The following is a 15,513-nucleotide window of genomic DNA, read 5'->3' as shown; positions in this document are numbered from 1 at the left end:
GGGACCAACACTTACCATTGGTTGAATTTTCTTATAATAACAGTTATCACTCTAGTATACAGAGTGCACCCTATGAAGCTCTCTATGGTAAGAGGTGTAGAACACCGACGTGTTGGGATGAGGTCGGAGAAAGGAAACTTCTAGGCCCAGAGTTAGTACAAGAAACTACTGACAAAGTACGTATGATCCAACAACATATGAGGACAGCTCAAAGCAGACAGAAGAACTACGCCGATCATCGACGTCGAGACCTGGAGTTTGCAGTTGGTGACCGTGTATTCTTAAAAGTATCACCTTGGAAGGGCGTGATAAGGTTCGGAAAGAAAGGGAAGCTCAGTCCCAGATATATTAGACCATACGAAATACTTGAACGAATTGGACCTGCAGCTTACCGTCTAGCTTTGCCACCAGGCTTATAACATGTTCACAATGTATTTCACGTCTCATTTTTAAGGAAATACTTGACGGACCCATCACATCTACTGAAAACAGAACCAATACAGTTAGAACAAGATTTGTCTTATGAAGAGCAACCAGTACAAATCCTCGATCGAAAGGAACAGATTCTTCGGACAAAAAGAATACCACTGGTGAAAGTTCTGTGGAGGAGCCAAGCCATCGAGGAAGCAACATGGGAACCGGAGGAGGAGATGAAACAAAAGTACCATCATTTGTTTACTTCGTAAGGTACGTAAAATTCCGATGACGAAATTTTTTTTAAGGAGGGTAGAATGTAATAACCGGTAAAATATATATATATATATATATATACATAATAAATAAAAATGGCCTCATAGGTGGGTAATCATCGGCCATTACTCATTTTTTCCCGAGTTAATCGGGCATGAGGACATCTGGCATAATGAGGCTTACGCGATTCGAACCCCCGACGCTGAGCGTCGATTGAACGACTTCCTACCACTAAGCCACCGTCCCAGATGCCAATTAGAAATGAGTAGATATACTTAGATATATTTAATATTCACAATAGTCACTATTCAAAATTACTATGCATTGATACTATTTACATCACTATTCATATTTACTATTCACATTAGGACCCACCAAGTACTATTCACTAGCGGATCCCACCACAAGCGGGTCCTACCACCAGTGGGACCCACCACAAGCGGGACCCACAAATATCGGGACCGACCACCAGCGGGAACCACTACCAGAAGAACACACGCAACCACTTTCATTAACTCATTGACTAAGCGGGTGAACTCCACAACCACTATCATTAATGAGTAGTTGCGCTTTACCGACGAAAATAATAATTAAATAACATTAATCATCCTGTTACTATTCAAGCGGCCTTTACTATTCATTTATTTATATGTTTACTATTCATATATTTTCGTAAAAGCATTTAAGAGAGTAGTTGAAAAAGTTGAAAAAGTTGACGGAAGTTGTCGTTCCCTATTCAGTGTCACTATTCAGTCACTATTCAAAGGTCACTATTCAAACACTATTCACATCACTATTCACTCCAGCTTTCCCTACAAATAGAGGAAGAGAAGAAGAAGAAAAACAGAAAAAAAAAGAGAAAGAGAGAAAAGAAAGAAAAAGAAAGAGTGTTAAGGAAATGTAGAGAAAGCGAGAAAAAGATAAAGAGGTAGAGAAGGAGAAAGGAGAAGGAAAAAAACTTGGGAAAATCACTTTTTCCTGTTAAAGTAAGTCTTTAATATGCATCATAATAGATAGTTTTAAAGTTATTTATCATGGGTAGGATATACCACCTATGTTAGATTTTATTTTCAAAAATAGGTTGGTTCTATCACTTATGCTAGATTTTGTTCTCAAATATGGGTCGGTTCTACCACATATGTTAGATTTTGTTTTCAAAATATTTGAACTGTGAAATGCTAGAATAGTAGCCGTAAAATAAACTTCAATCAAAGAAAGGTGAACTGTTGAGCATAGTAGCCAAGAAATAAACTAAATCAAAGAATGGTGAACTGCTGAGAATAGTAACCTGTGGGTTCCACATGAATAGTAGCATGTGGGGTCCATATGAATAGTGCATGCTGGGCCCCTTGATCTTAAAATTTAATAGAAAGAACACTGAACACAGGGAACATTATTTTGGACATAGATGGACATTACCTTGACAGAAAGAACACTGCCTTCAAAATGACACCATATATTAAAATTACAATATATTTACAGGTTATACACTCCAAGGTGTACGGTCGAAAAACCTGTGACCGAAAACTTGTTGTAAGGGTTTCTTATCTTCTAATTCTTTTTTGCTATATTTGATGTAAGGGTTCCCAATCTTCTAAGTCTCTTTTTGTTATATTTGATGTAAGGGTTCCGGTTCCTTATCTTTTGATTCTCTTTTTGCTAAACTTGATGTATGGGTTTTCTTCCCTTTGATTCTCTTTTGCTATACTGGATGTAAGTATTTTCTATTATTTGATTCTCTTTATTCACAATTGTCATAAGAGTTTCTATCCTTCTGAAATCCACAACTGATGAGAATCCAAGAGGGATCCTTTCTTTCAGACCCTATTCCTTTCAGATAAATGATTTTACTGATAAAGCTATAATTCTATTAGTATCCTCGAAACTTATTTCCTTAAGATATGTTTAGGGTTTATCTTGTGATGCCCTAATTCTGAATATGGACTGAGTTATGATATGATGACGGGTGGACGCGCTATAGTCATCCATGTGCACGTGGGTAATGACGACTCTAGAGAATGTAAATCTAGAGGATTATGAGCCGAGGTATGGCTATGAATGGGCTGAGATATGGCTATGAATGAAAGCATCTATGCTTAATGAAGTCCGTATATATATTTCTTGATATCATATTCTGTAAGTTTTCTCTATACGTTTGGAAAGTATGTTGTGGTTATTCTTTCTTTCCATGTTTATAATGTGAGATGTTTTATCTACAAAATATCATGCTCTTATGAGCTTGACCATTCTACATCAGTTGCTGTTTATACCCTACTGGGCTATTTGATCTCACCCTTTTTCCTTGTTTTATTGTTCCAACCCCCAGGTGAAGTAAAGATGAAAGATGAGGAACGCTGGAGTTGAATCCAGAACTGTTCCAAAGGACAAATATGTTTTAAATATGTCTTGAATTAAGATGTAATAAGTTAGACCTAATTTTTGTAAACCCTCTAAACCTGGTTGTTGTATTTGAGATCTTTGGAATAATGAAAGTCTTTGAGATAAATGATGTAATTTAGTATTTAATATTCTCCTATGCCCTGAGTTATGTATTTCTAAAAATCCGGGGTTGTTACAGTTGATGAGGTAAGGGCTGATCCCCCGGGAGAGGTCGCAGTTTTAGATGAGCGAGAGGGCCATAATATGATAAGGGCCGAGGCCTTGTTAGCTACCCCAGAGGCAAATAGGGTCGTTGCTGACTATGAGCGCAGCGTGCTGAAGTTTAACGATTTATAGTCTATTAGGTTGGAGTTTAACATCCTTTTGGAACTCCAATTAAGGCTACCCCGTTCTGGAGAAAAGGCAAGTTCACATTTGCCCGATGTCAGTGTGTATACAGAGACCTTGAAGGGTGGTTTTAGGTTTCCCGTCCACCCCTTTATTGTGGAGGTCTTGAATTATTATGGCCTTCCGGTGACCCAAGTAGTGCCGAACTCCTGGCACGTGCTTGTCGGTTTCATCTTTGTTATGAAACGGAGAGGTACGGATCCTACGATCACCCTATTCCGCGGATGTGTTTCTTTAAAGAGACACAAAGAGTACGCCTGGATGTATTTCAGCCAGCGGGTCAGTGTGGGGCTTGTATGTAACTTGCCGACTTCCATTCACGGGTGGAAGAACAAGTACTTTTTTGTCCGTTCGAATACGAACTGGGCTTTTAGTACGAGGTGGAGAGACAAATATGTTGACGAGGTCAATAGGGTTCCTTAGTTGAGTCTCGAAGACTTGTCGATCTTCAAGGATCTTTGTGACGATGATCCGGTGGACTGTGCGGAACTTACAGAGGAAAGACTCTTGAAGTGGTGCGGGATTAGCTCGTTTACTAAAGCTCGTGAGTGTCCATTGGCCGAGCTTATGAATTAGGAAAATTTCTCTTATTCTATTCTAACGTGCTCCCTTTCTCGTTGGCAGAGATGGATGCTGCTTATCAGGCCGGTATGTAGAGAGCTTTACAGAAGAGGAAGAGGGGTGCATCTTCATCGTCTACTGTGCTTCCCCCAAGACCGGATCCGCATAATATTCGGCCGCCCCCAATCGATGTTCCTCGTATCGAGGTGCCTCTACGATCCACCACTACAGGAAAGTTTCCGGCGGCCATAAGGGCATTACGCAAGTCTCAGATTGGATCCGGGGCTCGCTCCTCCTCTGTTGAAGGAACAACTGTACTGGCCCAACCTGCTCTCTGGGACCAGACGTCTCGCTCAGTGGTGGGAGACTTTACTAAGGTGTTCGAGCTGAACTGGAATGTCAATAAGATGGACACTGGTGTCGGGGACACTTATGTTGCTTATGAGATAGTTTCTAAGGCTCGTCTTCCGTAGGACATAGCCATGGTGAAACATCAGCCCGTGGACCTCCTTCGAAGGGGATGGGCCTCTTCTATGTACAATGTAAGTTGTAGTTCAGTTTGGTCACTTCCCTTGCTTCTGTTTGTTTGTCTTCTTGACGCAGCGTCTTTCTGTTCAGGCGATGGTTTGTGGTGGTTCTTTGATGGACCAATCTTTTTTGGTTGGTGAGACCATCACCGATCTAAACGCCAACGTTGCTTCCTTGGAGGCGAAGAAAGAGAAGCTCGAAGCTGACGCCCGGGTTCAATGTGACACAATCCAGAAGCTTAGGGACAATCTTAAAGCGGCGGCTGAGAAGGCAGTCTTGGAAAAGAACAATTCAGACGAGCTTTTGCGGCGAGCTGAAGAGGCCAAGGCGCAACTAAAGTTGAAGGTGGACCACGAGGCCCAGGTCGCAGCCGACGACGTAGATCAGTTCAAGGCATCCCCAAAGTACAAGGAGGCTATGTATGAATTCAGCAGTCTTGCTTATGTGCAAGGCTTCAATGATTGCAAACAGAAGGTGGAGGAAAAGTATATTGATCTTGGGTTCGTGATTGATGACGTCTTCATTTCTGGGGATGAAGACGGTGAAGAGGAGGTTGCTTTAGCTACCTCTCCGGCCGGTGTCGATGACGATCAGGGGGTCGGGGAGCAGAATTTTGGTAAAGACGTTACCGACCCCGCTCCTGTCATCCACGACCTTGATGCCTGAGCCGTACTGTTGGGCTTTGTTTTGTTTTTCTTTGTAATTTGGCCAAGAAGCCCAGTGTGTATCTTTTTCAATCGTTAATGAGAATGGCTTTTGTTATGAGTGGTTGGTTTCTTGTTCGTCCTTTTTATGGTTCTATGTGACAAACTGATTTATACGAGCTATGACTTAGGATTTTGCAGAATCCCTCAATCGTTGCGTCGTAAGAGCTCGGTTAAGTTTACGGACGACCTTATGTTGGTCGCTTTCCAACCGTTGTTACAAGAAGTTCATCCATTATGTAGACGAACTGATTTATACGAGCTACAACTTGGAATTTTGCAGAATCCCTCAATCGTTGCGTCATATAGAGCTCGGTTAGATTTACGGACGACCTTATGTTGGTCGTCCTCCAACCGTTGTTACGAGCAGTTCGTCTATTAGGTAGACGAACTGATTTATACGAGCTACAACTTGGGATTTTGCAAAATTCCTCAATCGTTGCGTCATATAGTGCTCGGTTAGATTTATGGACGACCTTATGTTGGGCGTCCTCCAACCGTTGTTACAAGGAGTTCGTCTATTAGGTAGACGAACTGATTTATACGAGCTACAACTTGGGATTTTGCAGATTCCCTCAATCGTTGCGTCATATAGAGCTAGGTTAGATTTACGGACGACCTTATGTTGGCCGTCCTCCACTGTTGTTACGAGGAGTTCGTCTATTAGGTAGACGAACTGATTTATACGAGCTACAACTTGGGATTTTGCTAAATCCCTCAATCGTTGCGTCATATGGAGCTCGGTTAGATTTACAGACGACCTTATGTTGGTCGTCCTCCAACCATTGTCTTTCTGAGGGGGTTGTGAGCAGGTAAGGTAAGTGAAGATCTAAGCGTTCATTCTCATTGCTTATGAAAAGACTAATTACAATTGGGTTAATTACACTGACTTCCTCTTCCTTCTTATTGATAGAACCTCCTGAGGTTCTTGGAGTTCTAGGCATGGGGGAGTGTTTGGCCATCCAGCATTTCCAGCCAGTAAGTCCCTGGTCTGATGATCCGTATTACTTTGTATGGACCTTCCCAATTCGGGGTGAGCTTCCCCACCTTCGTTGGTTGTGAGATAGCGGTCCTTCTTAACACTAGATCTCTACTCGGTGCAGCCTCTCTTTGACCTTAGTATCGTGGTACCTGGCTACCCTCTGCTGGTATGCCGCCATCCTGATACCCGCCTTCTCTCTTGCCTCTTCCAGTAGATCCAGGTTAGTTCTTAATCCCTCTGGGTTGTGATGTTCGTTGAAGTGTTTGTTCTTAAGGGCGGGAGTGTCGATTTCCACTGGAATCAGTGCTTCCGTTCCGAAGGGATTGAAGGGGGTTTCACCTGTCACGGTCCTTGTTGTTGTTCGATATGCCCAAAGAACATGATACAACTCATCAGCCCATCGTCCTTCGTGGTTGTCCAATCGCTTTCTTATCCCTTGCAACAGGATACGATTGGTCACTTCGGTTTGCCCGTTAGTTTTGGGGTGGGGCTACCGACGTGAACCACTGCTCTATCTCATGGTCTGCACAGAATTTCCTGAACTTGGCGTTGTCAAACTGTCTACCGTTATCGGTGATGAGGATTTTGGGGATACCAAATCGGCAAACCACTGCCTTCCAGAAGAAATTCGTGATGTTGTGCTCAGTAATTTTGGCCAGAAGCTCGGCTTTGACCCATTTCGTGAAGTAATCGATTGCGACAACTACGAACCTTCTTTGCCCGCTGGCTGGAGGGAAAGGTTCCAAGATATCCATTCCCCATATTGCAAAGGGAATTGGGCTTAGGATCGGGACTAAGGATGTCGCAGGGAGATGGTCCATTACGGCGAACTTCTGACATTTCTTGCATTTCTTCACAAGTTCTGATGCATCTTTCATGAGAGTAGGCCAGTAGTATCCTCTTCGGAGTACTTTGTGTGCAAGGGCCCTCCCTCCCAGATGCTCCCCGCATATGCCCTCATGGACTTCTCTGAGTGAGCGGGCTGTGTCGGTGGTTACAAGACACTTCAGGTAAGGCCATGAATATGATCTTTTGTACAGCTCGCCCCTGTGCAGAGTGAAGCGAGCAGATCGTTGGATGATCTTCCTTTTTGTCTTCCGGCAGTGTCCCGTTCCTTAAGTATTCGACAATATTGTCTACCCATGAGGGTTCTTGGTTAATTTGTAAAACTGTTTCCTCCTTGATATCGACACTCGCCTTCTTTAATACTTCTATGTGAACTGGCCCCAGGTTTGTGTACCCCGACGAAGCTAATCGCGAGAGGGCATCGGCCTTTGCATTTTCTATTCGAGGCACTTTGAGAACTTCGAATCTTTTGAACATTCGGGCGAGGGTCTTTACCTTCTCCAGGTATTTCGATATCCTCGATTCTCTGACCTCATATTCTCCAAGGACTTGGTTGGTGACTAGTTGGGAGTCGTTGTGAGCTCACAGGTCATCTGCTCCAACTCCGAGTGCTAACCTCATCCCTGCAATGAGGGCTTCGTATTCGGGCTCGTTGTTGGAGGCCTTAAAACAGAAGCGAAGCGCGTACTCTTTTGAGAGTCTGTCTGGGCCGGTTAGTATCAATCAAGCCCCAGACCCTTGTTTATTCGAGGAGCCATCGACGAAGAGGCTCCATTCAGGATCGCCGAACAGTTCTGCAGGGTTCATTTCTGTTGTGGGATCATCGTTACATCCAGCGTCCGGTCTCTGGAAGATTATTGCTTCCCTCTCTACGGCCAGTTTGTCAAGTACTGGTTCTTCCTCTTCGATGGGTTCACCTGGTATGCTGCATTCAGCCAGGAAATCTGCCAATACTTGAGCCTTAATAGCGGGGCATGGTTTGTAGCGGATGTCGAATTTGCTGAGTTCTACGGACCACTTCACCAGTCTCCCAGAGCTGTCTGGCTTGTGTAGTATCTGTCTTATTTGTTGATCTGTCAAGACATCAATAGTGTGCGACTGGAAGTATGGCCTCAGTTTGCGAGCTGCCAGTACCAGCGCATAGGCTATTTTCTCAACTAGTTGATACTTGAGCTCTACATCTTGAAGTATCTGACTGACGTAGTAGACTGGTTTCTACTGTCCACTGTCTTCTCGCGCCAAGACGAGCGCTAAGGTGTTTACTGTGATGGCCAGATAGAGAATGAGTTGCTCTCCGGGCTCTGGGTTACTGAGCAAAGGCGGTGAGGTGAGATACGCTTTCAGTTGGTCAAAAGCGGCCTGGCATTCTAGGGTCCATGGAGAATTTCTAACTCCCTTCAGAGTTTTGAAAAAGGGGAGACACTTCTCCACAGATTTCGAAATAAACCTTCCCAAGGCGGTGATCCGCCCAGTGAGCCTTTGTATTTCTCTGATAGTGGTCGGAGAGCTCATCTCCAGCACGGCCTGTATCTTCTCCGGGTTTGCCTCAATGCCTCTCTGGCTAACCATGAATCCTAAGAATTTTCCTGCCTTTATCCAAAAGCGCACTTGGTTGGATTTAACTTCATGTTGTTTTGCCTCAATATTTTGAATGATTCTTCCAAATCGATGACGTGTTGGTCTGCTTGAAGGCTCTTGACGAGCATGTCGTCCACATATACCGCCATATTACGTCCGATTTGCTTTCTGAACAACTGGTTGACTAGCCTTTGGTACGTCGCCCCAGCATTTTTCAGACCGAAAGGCATGCCTTTATAGCACAAGCCTTGGTCCGTGATAAACGCCGTTTTTGGGATGTCCTCTTCGTACATTCGGATCTGATTGTATCTCGAGAATGCATCCATGAAGCTGAGTAATTCGTGCCCTGATGTGGCATCAATGAGCTGATCAATCTTCGGGAGGGGGTAACTATCCTTGGGGCATGCTTCGTTCAAGTCGGTGAAATTCGATACAGATCCTCCACTTTCCGTTAGACTTTTTGACCATGACGACGTTGGCCAGCCAGTCCGGGTAGTGTATTTCTTCGATGAATTCGGCTTGGAGTAATTTCTCGATCTCCTCCCTTATAGCTTTCTGCCTTTCTGGTGTGAAACTTCTTCTTCTCTGCTTCACTAGCTTGCAGGTAGGGTCGACATTGAGCCTATGGACGCTCAACTTTGGATCAATTCTAGGCATGTCTGCTGGTGACCAAGCGAACACATCAGAATTCTGTCTTAAAAATTTGATCAGGTTCGTCTTGAGGTCGTCTGGAAGTGAGGATCCGACTCTGACCACCTTCTCCCCATCTCCGCCTTCAAAGAGCGGAGTGTTCTCCAAGTCTTCGACTGACTCGTTCCTCCTTACATGGGCCTCATCTCTTAGATCGAACATCTCAATTGGGAGTGACTCGGCTGCGGGTTTTCCACTCAGGAGTGTTGCGTAGCACTCCCGGGATTCAACCTGGTTTCCTCTAACTTCCCCGATGCCCTCGGGGGTGATAAACTTCATCTTCTGGAGGTAAGCTGAAGTGATGGCTCTAAGCAGGTTTTGCCCGGGCCTCCCCAAGATCGCATTGTAAGCACATTGGACCTTCACTACTAGGAACTCTATCATTGCAAAGCTGTGGCGAGGGGCGCTACCGATCCACACAGGAAGTTCTACAGAACCTTCAACTGGTACGATGTTCCCCGAAAAAACCGTATAAATGAGAGTCGAAAGGCTTTAAGCGGTCTTCTGGAATGCCCATTTGCTTGAACACATGATAGTACAAGATGTCAGCTGAGCTTCCATTATCGACTAATACTTTCTTCACCAGGAGGTCAGATATTATCATATCTATTACCATCACATCGTTGTGAGGTATTAGAACCCCTTCGAGATCTGCGCCCGAAAAGGATATGGTCTGGTCTGTCTTCGGCCTCTTGATAGGGACATGGGCCGAGCTGACTTGTCTGGCATATGCTTTCTGTTTCGAAATTGAGGTCCCTCCTGCTGTAAGGCCACCCACGATCGTGTTGATGACCCCAGCAGGTCGAGGGGGATAGCTTTCTCTTGTGGGGCTTCTTTGTCCCTGAGCATTTGACTATTTTGGGCTTAAGTGTTCAGGGGTCTTGTGAGAGGATTCTCTTTCCACTGGACGCTCTTTCTTTTTCAAAAAGTCTCTGAGGTGACTTCTCTTTATCAGGTTCTCAATTTCTTCCTTGAGATGATGGCATTCATCGGTGTCGTGCCCGTGGTCCCGGTGATACTGACAGTATCTCGATTTATCTCTTTTTATTCCCTTGGTGAATAACTTGTCAGGCCATTTGAGGTATCGCTCGTCCCTGATGGCCATGAGTATCTGACTCCTCGGCGTGTTGAGGGGGGTGTACCAGACTTCCTTCTTCTTGGGGCTTTCGTCTCTTCTTTGACTTTTGTCCTCCTTGCGGCTCCTTTGGTTCGGGGTTGACTTACCCCTCTCTTCCTCCCGAACTTTGCGCTTAATGTTATTATCAGCTTCAGGAATGAGGTTAAGCACAGACAGCGTGTCTTCGGCCGTTATATACTTCTCAGCCCGAGTGAGGAGATCTGCAAGGGAGTGTGGACCCCGATCCGAGAGAGGCGGGGGGACGGGCCCCCACACTAGTCTCAGGATCATCCACGTGAAGGAGAGCTCCGCCAAGGAACTCTCGAAAGAGTGCCCCTCACAGCATGAGTGGCAATGTAAAGTGGGATACCTCTCGATTCGGGGACTAGCCCGGATTCGAGACGCACCTTAAACAAAGAAAGAGTCGCCATCCAAGGAAGTAGGCCCTGGATCCCATGCTGTGCTCTGTCGCAACAGATAACCAGAGATACAAAAGGTCCGTGCCTGATGACGAATGGGGAAGGGGTTAGGCGCCCCCAATTCACCCAAGTGCAAGCACCTAGTCTCTTATGCCATTTATTATTAACTTTGAAGAATTTTGGGCGAAAATCATGTGAAATGGGAACGAATATCCCCGAGATAACATCTAGCTAATCATGCATGTCTCGGAGATGAATAAGAAGCACACACAAAAGGAAATGAAAGACATGCCACCTAAGAATAGCTAGGTTATGAGTGTCATGCCTAATTGGTGTCTAAGTTCTGGTGGAGAAACACATGCATACTACAGCTAAAGGTATAAGATCTGTGCATGAAAGTAAGAAAACACAGCAAAACATACAATATGACAAACCCTAGACTCTAATGTGATACTTGACTCGGACCAAGATGGCCATCCATCCTAGCTGCACTACGTATCCCGGCCTCGGAAAGAATCAAAGTCAACGTAGTTCGGCGACCTATGCTAAACTACAATGCTTAACCCTCTAGGACCGCTATCCTAGACTCGATCAACTAGACCTGACTAGTTTTTAAAGCTTCTTGCGCCATTACTTAAGTTCAAGTGAATTGTGATTTTTATGACTCCCTATATGTCCTAACTAATGCAAGTGGGCCCTACGCCTTATGTGTGACTAGGCTGTGTGTCCTAAGGAAAACCATGGGTTAACTCATCGCACCCTAGTCTAGCCATCGACTCGACTAAGTGTCTAACCGATCACGACTCGAGGCCTCCTAACTCTAGAGACACTCACACGACCAGACACGGTAAAGCAACACAATCAGGACAGACCTCTAACTCTAAGACACCCCAAACACCTAAAACAAACTCCTGACTCTATGGGAAGATCTTTTGAAAATGGTTTGCAAGGTTATTTTGAAGAATTTTTATATTTTGGGAAGATTTGAAAGGTTTTGAAGCTTATGGAAGTTTTAGAAATTGTGAAGTTATGAAAGTTGTGAAATTTGTGAAATTTGTGACTGAACTCAGGATGCCAGCTGCACGCCTGAGCTGCCTACGTACCCCTCAGCTAGGGATCAAGCCATCCGTAGTTCGGACCAAATTTTCCTAACTACACTCTTAAAGACTCGAGATTTTTGAGATTTTTAATGTTTTGAAGTGTTTTTGATGTTTTTGACACCAGAGGACAGAATCCTATCATCATAAGGGTAGGACAAACTCCTGATACCCCGCAAAGGTTGGACAGCATCCTATACTTTGGGAGGAAACTGGACAGAATCACGACTCTGCAAGGGTTGGACAGCATCCTATACCTTGCAAGAGCGGATGAAAATCACATGACTGGATGAGAGGATGGACCGAATCCTAACCCCTATGATGATAGGACAGACTCCTGAAAGACTGAAGGACTAACTCCTATGCTGAAGACTGACTCTAAAAGATGGAAGGACGGAATCCTAAACTTTATGAAGGGATAGGACAGAATCGTAAACTCTACAAGGGTAGGACAGACTCCTAAACCCTAGGATGGTAGGACTGACTCCTAAACTCTCTAGGACTGACTCTAAAGAGGACGAAATCCCTTAACCTGCGAAGACTCTAAGGCAGGAAGGGAAGGGGTTGGCTCAAGAAGCATTCCGTCATAGCCTAGACCCGACGGAGCATTCCTATAATCGAGGGAATCCCAAAGCCCGAGCAAGATCCCTAGGAAGGTGAAGAGAGTAGTCCCGAAAGAAGACAAGATAGAACCCTTGAAGCCTATAAGAAGCAAAGGCCCCAAAGAATGAGGAATCCCTAAACCCCATGAGAAGTCCTAGAACATGAAAGGAGACAAGAAGGGCGAGGGGTGTCATGGTACTTAGGATGTGGACTTATGGGAGATATGAGATGAGCCCAATTTATTGGGCTTCCATCATTTAATGATCTTTCAGGGTAAATTCACATTATTTGGAGAGCAAACAATCTAGGGATTCAATGACCAAATATAGGTATTTAACAAAATTTCCAAAGGACAAAGCCCCTTAATCCATGCTATAACAAAAGCCAACTGATCATCATAATAATACCCTAATATTCAGGGTCTAAAACACATCATATTGAAACCAAATCATACAGCAGACGCCATTCAAGAAAGAGGATTAGAGCAAGAATCAACCACTAGTCTCGAATTCAAAATTAGAAATGAAAAGGGACATTACTTACACTGATGCTTCGCAATCCGGAGAGATGCTGCAATTCTGGGATCAATGGTAGTGATTGCGGATCGCGGGGATGCCCGGATTTCAATAGAATCTCACCGGAGATGATGATTCTCACTGGAATTGTAGCGGAAAAGGGGGACTCGGAGCTTCGATTTGTCAGCCGGAGAATGAATTTTTCTCCCTCTGCTTCGGTCCTCGCTCTCTTTCTTTTCTGTTCACTACGGATTTCTCTGTTTCTTTGTTTTTTTTTTTTTTTTTTTTTGGCACGCGGATGTGGGTTTAACGGTGATGGGAGGGCAATGAGTTAGGAACAAACAGGGGAGGTAAAAGTAAATAGGGTTTGGATCTGTGATGGGGCTGAAATGGGAGTAATCGAGGGTTTAAATCTTGCAGATGGAGGAGATGGTGGAGGTTTTGGTTTGGGTCTAGGAGGATGACCAGATTATGGGGGAATAAAATGGGTTTTGATAGAGGGTTCTGTAGGAACGAAAATGGAGGTGGAGATTGTGGGTGAAAGTGGAAGATGGTGGCTCCGGTGGGAAGGTGGAGGAGAGGGGGATGGTTGCTGAGAATGGGTGTGAAGATGATGATGGGTTTGGGTTTGAAATGGAGAAGGAGTTGCAGAGACGATGGAGTTGGGAGAATGGAGGCTCGGATTCCGGTGGGGTTTGCCGGATTCCGACGAGGATTCGGGTTGTTGGCTGCAAGTAGAATAAAGTGGAGGTAGAGCTTGAGATGGGTTTGAGAGATGGTGGTCTCGGTGGAGAGGATGGGGATTTGAAGAATATGGGTTAGATTTGGGTGGGTGGAGGTGGCACGGCCGGAGCTCCGGCGATAGAGAAGTTGCAGAGACGGTGGAGATGGGGTTAAGGAAAATGATGGTAGAGGTGGCTGTAGAGGTTTAGGGTGGAGATGGTGGCCGTGGATGGTGGCTGGTGGAGGCAAAGGGGGAGGCACGGGCGGAGAAGGAAGAGTTTGGGTTTTTAAAATGGGTTTGGGGAAATGGCAGAGATGGCCGGTGGGGGGAGGTTGCTGAGAAGGGGGTTTGATGGTGGTGGTGGTGGATTGGGTTTTCGAGAATGGGTTTTGAGAAAAACGGCTGAGGTGGAGAAGAGGGAGGAGATGCAGAGGTGGTGGGATAGGGTTGCCGGATTCAGGCAAGCTTGCCGGAGAAGATGGAGGTGGGGTATGGAGCTCCGGCGGATTTGCTAGAATCAATGGAGATTGGTTGAAGATGGGGTACGGTTTTGGAAGAGGCTTGGTGGTGGGGTGAAGATCGGCCGGCGGCTCTTCCTCCTCCCTCTCTCTGTTTTTTTTTTCTCACCCAAATGGGTTTTTCGAAGTGGGTTTTGGGGGTGGTAGAGATGCTGGATGGTTGATGAAAGGTTTAATGGAGGTTGGGGATGGGGGTTTGGATGTGGTCGGTGAGGGCGCTTGCCGGAGATGAGGCCGGAGGTGGAGGTTGGGCGAATGGTGGTGACTTGCAGAGGGAGTGGTTGGTGGAATGGGGAATAGAAAAAGAAGGAATGGTGGAGGTAGGTGGTTGGGGCGAAAATGAAGACAAAGGGGGAGGTGGCTGGCCGGAGATGCTTTGGTGGCCGGCGGCTCCTTCTTCTCCCTCTCTCTGCTTTTTTTCCTAGATTTTTCTCTTGCAAAGATGAGGCTCCTCCTGTGAGAAAACCCTAGCCGATCCTTTTATAAAAAAGGAAATGAAGTTTTCTCCCCCCCCCCCTTTTTACTCCTTGGACACCCCGATAGTGGTTTATGACTACTCTTTTTCAATCTAAAAAGGGGGGACTTGGGTCGATTTATGAAGCTCGGGTTGAGATTTTCAACTTGAAATCGGAATAGGTTGGGATCAATTCCATTCATTTTCCGCGAAACTTTGGCCTGACCCGATCCAATCTATAGACTTAAGCGCAAAATATCAACACCAACAATTCAGGGTTCAAATAAAGGGGTGCCAATATCAGAGGTGGAGGTTACTTCGGGAATTTTACCAATCCTGGGGACATGAGAGTGGGAATCATGGCTTCAAATTAGAGGGGGTTTCTTGGGTTGCGAACATCGATCAAAGGGCTTGGCAACAACAGTATTTTTCAGATTTTTCGGGTTTATTTCGTACTTCGAGACCTTATTCAACCTCGGGATTTTATTCGAATACGCGGGGTTTAGGCCCTTGTCAAAATGGGGTGTCTACAGGGAGGTAGGAGATTTTTTCGCGATGGACATTCTAAAATCCGCAGACTTCACTCCTGAGAGGAGGGCGTTCATGGCCGCGGAAGGATCCAGGTTTGGTATTTGCAAAGCTTCTCGATTGAATCTGGCAATGAAGTCTTTTAATGATTCTCCTGTATGTTGCTTGACTG

This window comes from Tasmannia lanceolata, unplaced genomic scaffold (genome assembly GCF_043159265.1).
Source record: "Tasmannia lanceolata isolate RefF3 unplaced genomic scaffold, GAP_Taslan_0.1 ptg000020l, whole genome shotgun sequence".
Taxonomy (NCBI): Eukaryota; Viridiplantae; Streptophyta; class Magnoliopsida; order Canellales; family Winteraceae; genus Tasmannia; species Tasmannia lanceolata.
Note: the sequence above shows the minus strand (reverse complement) of the source record.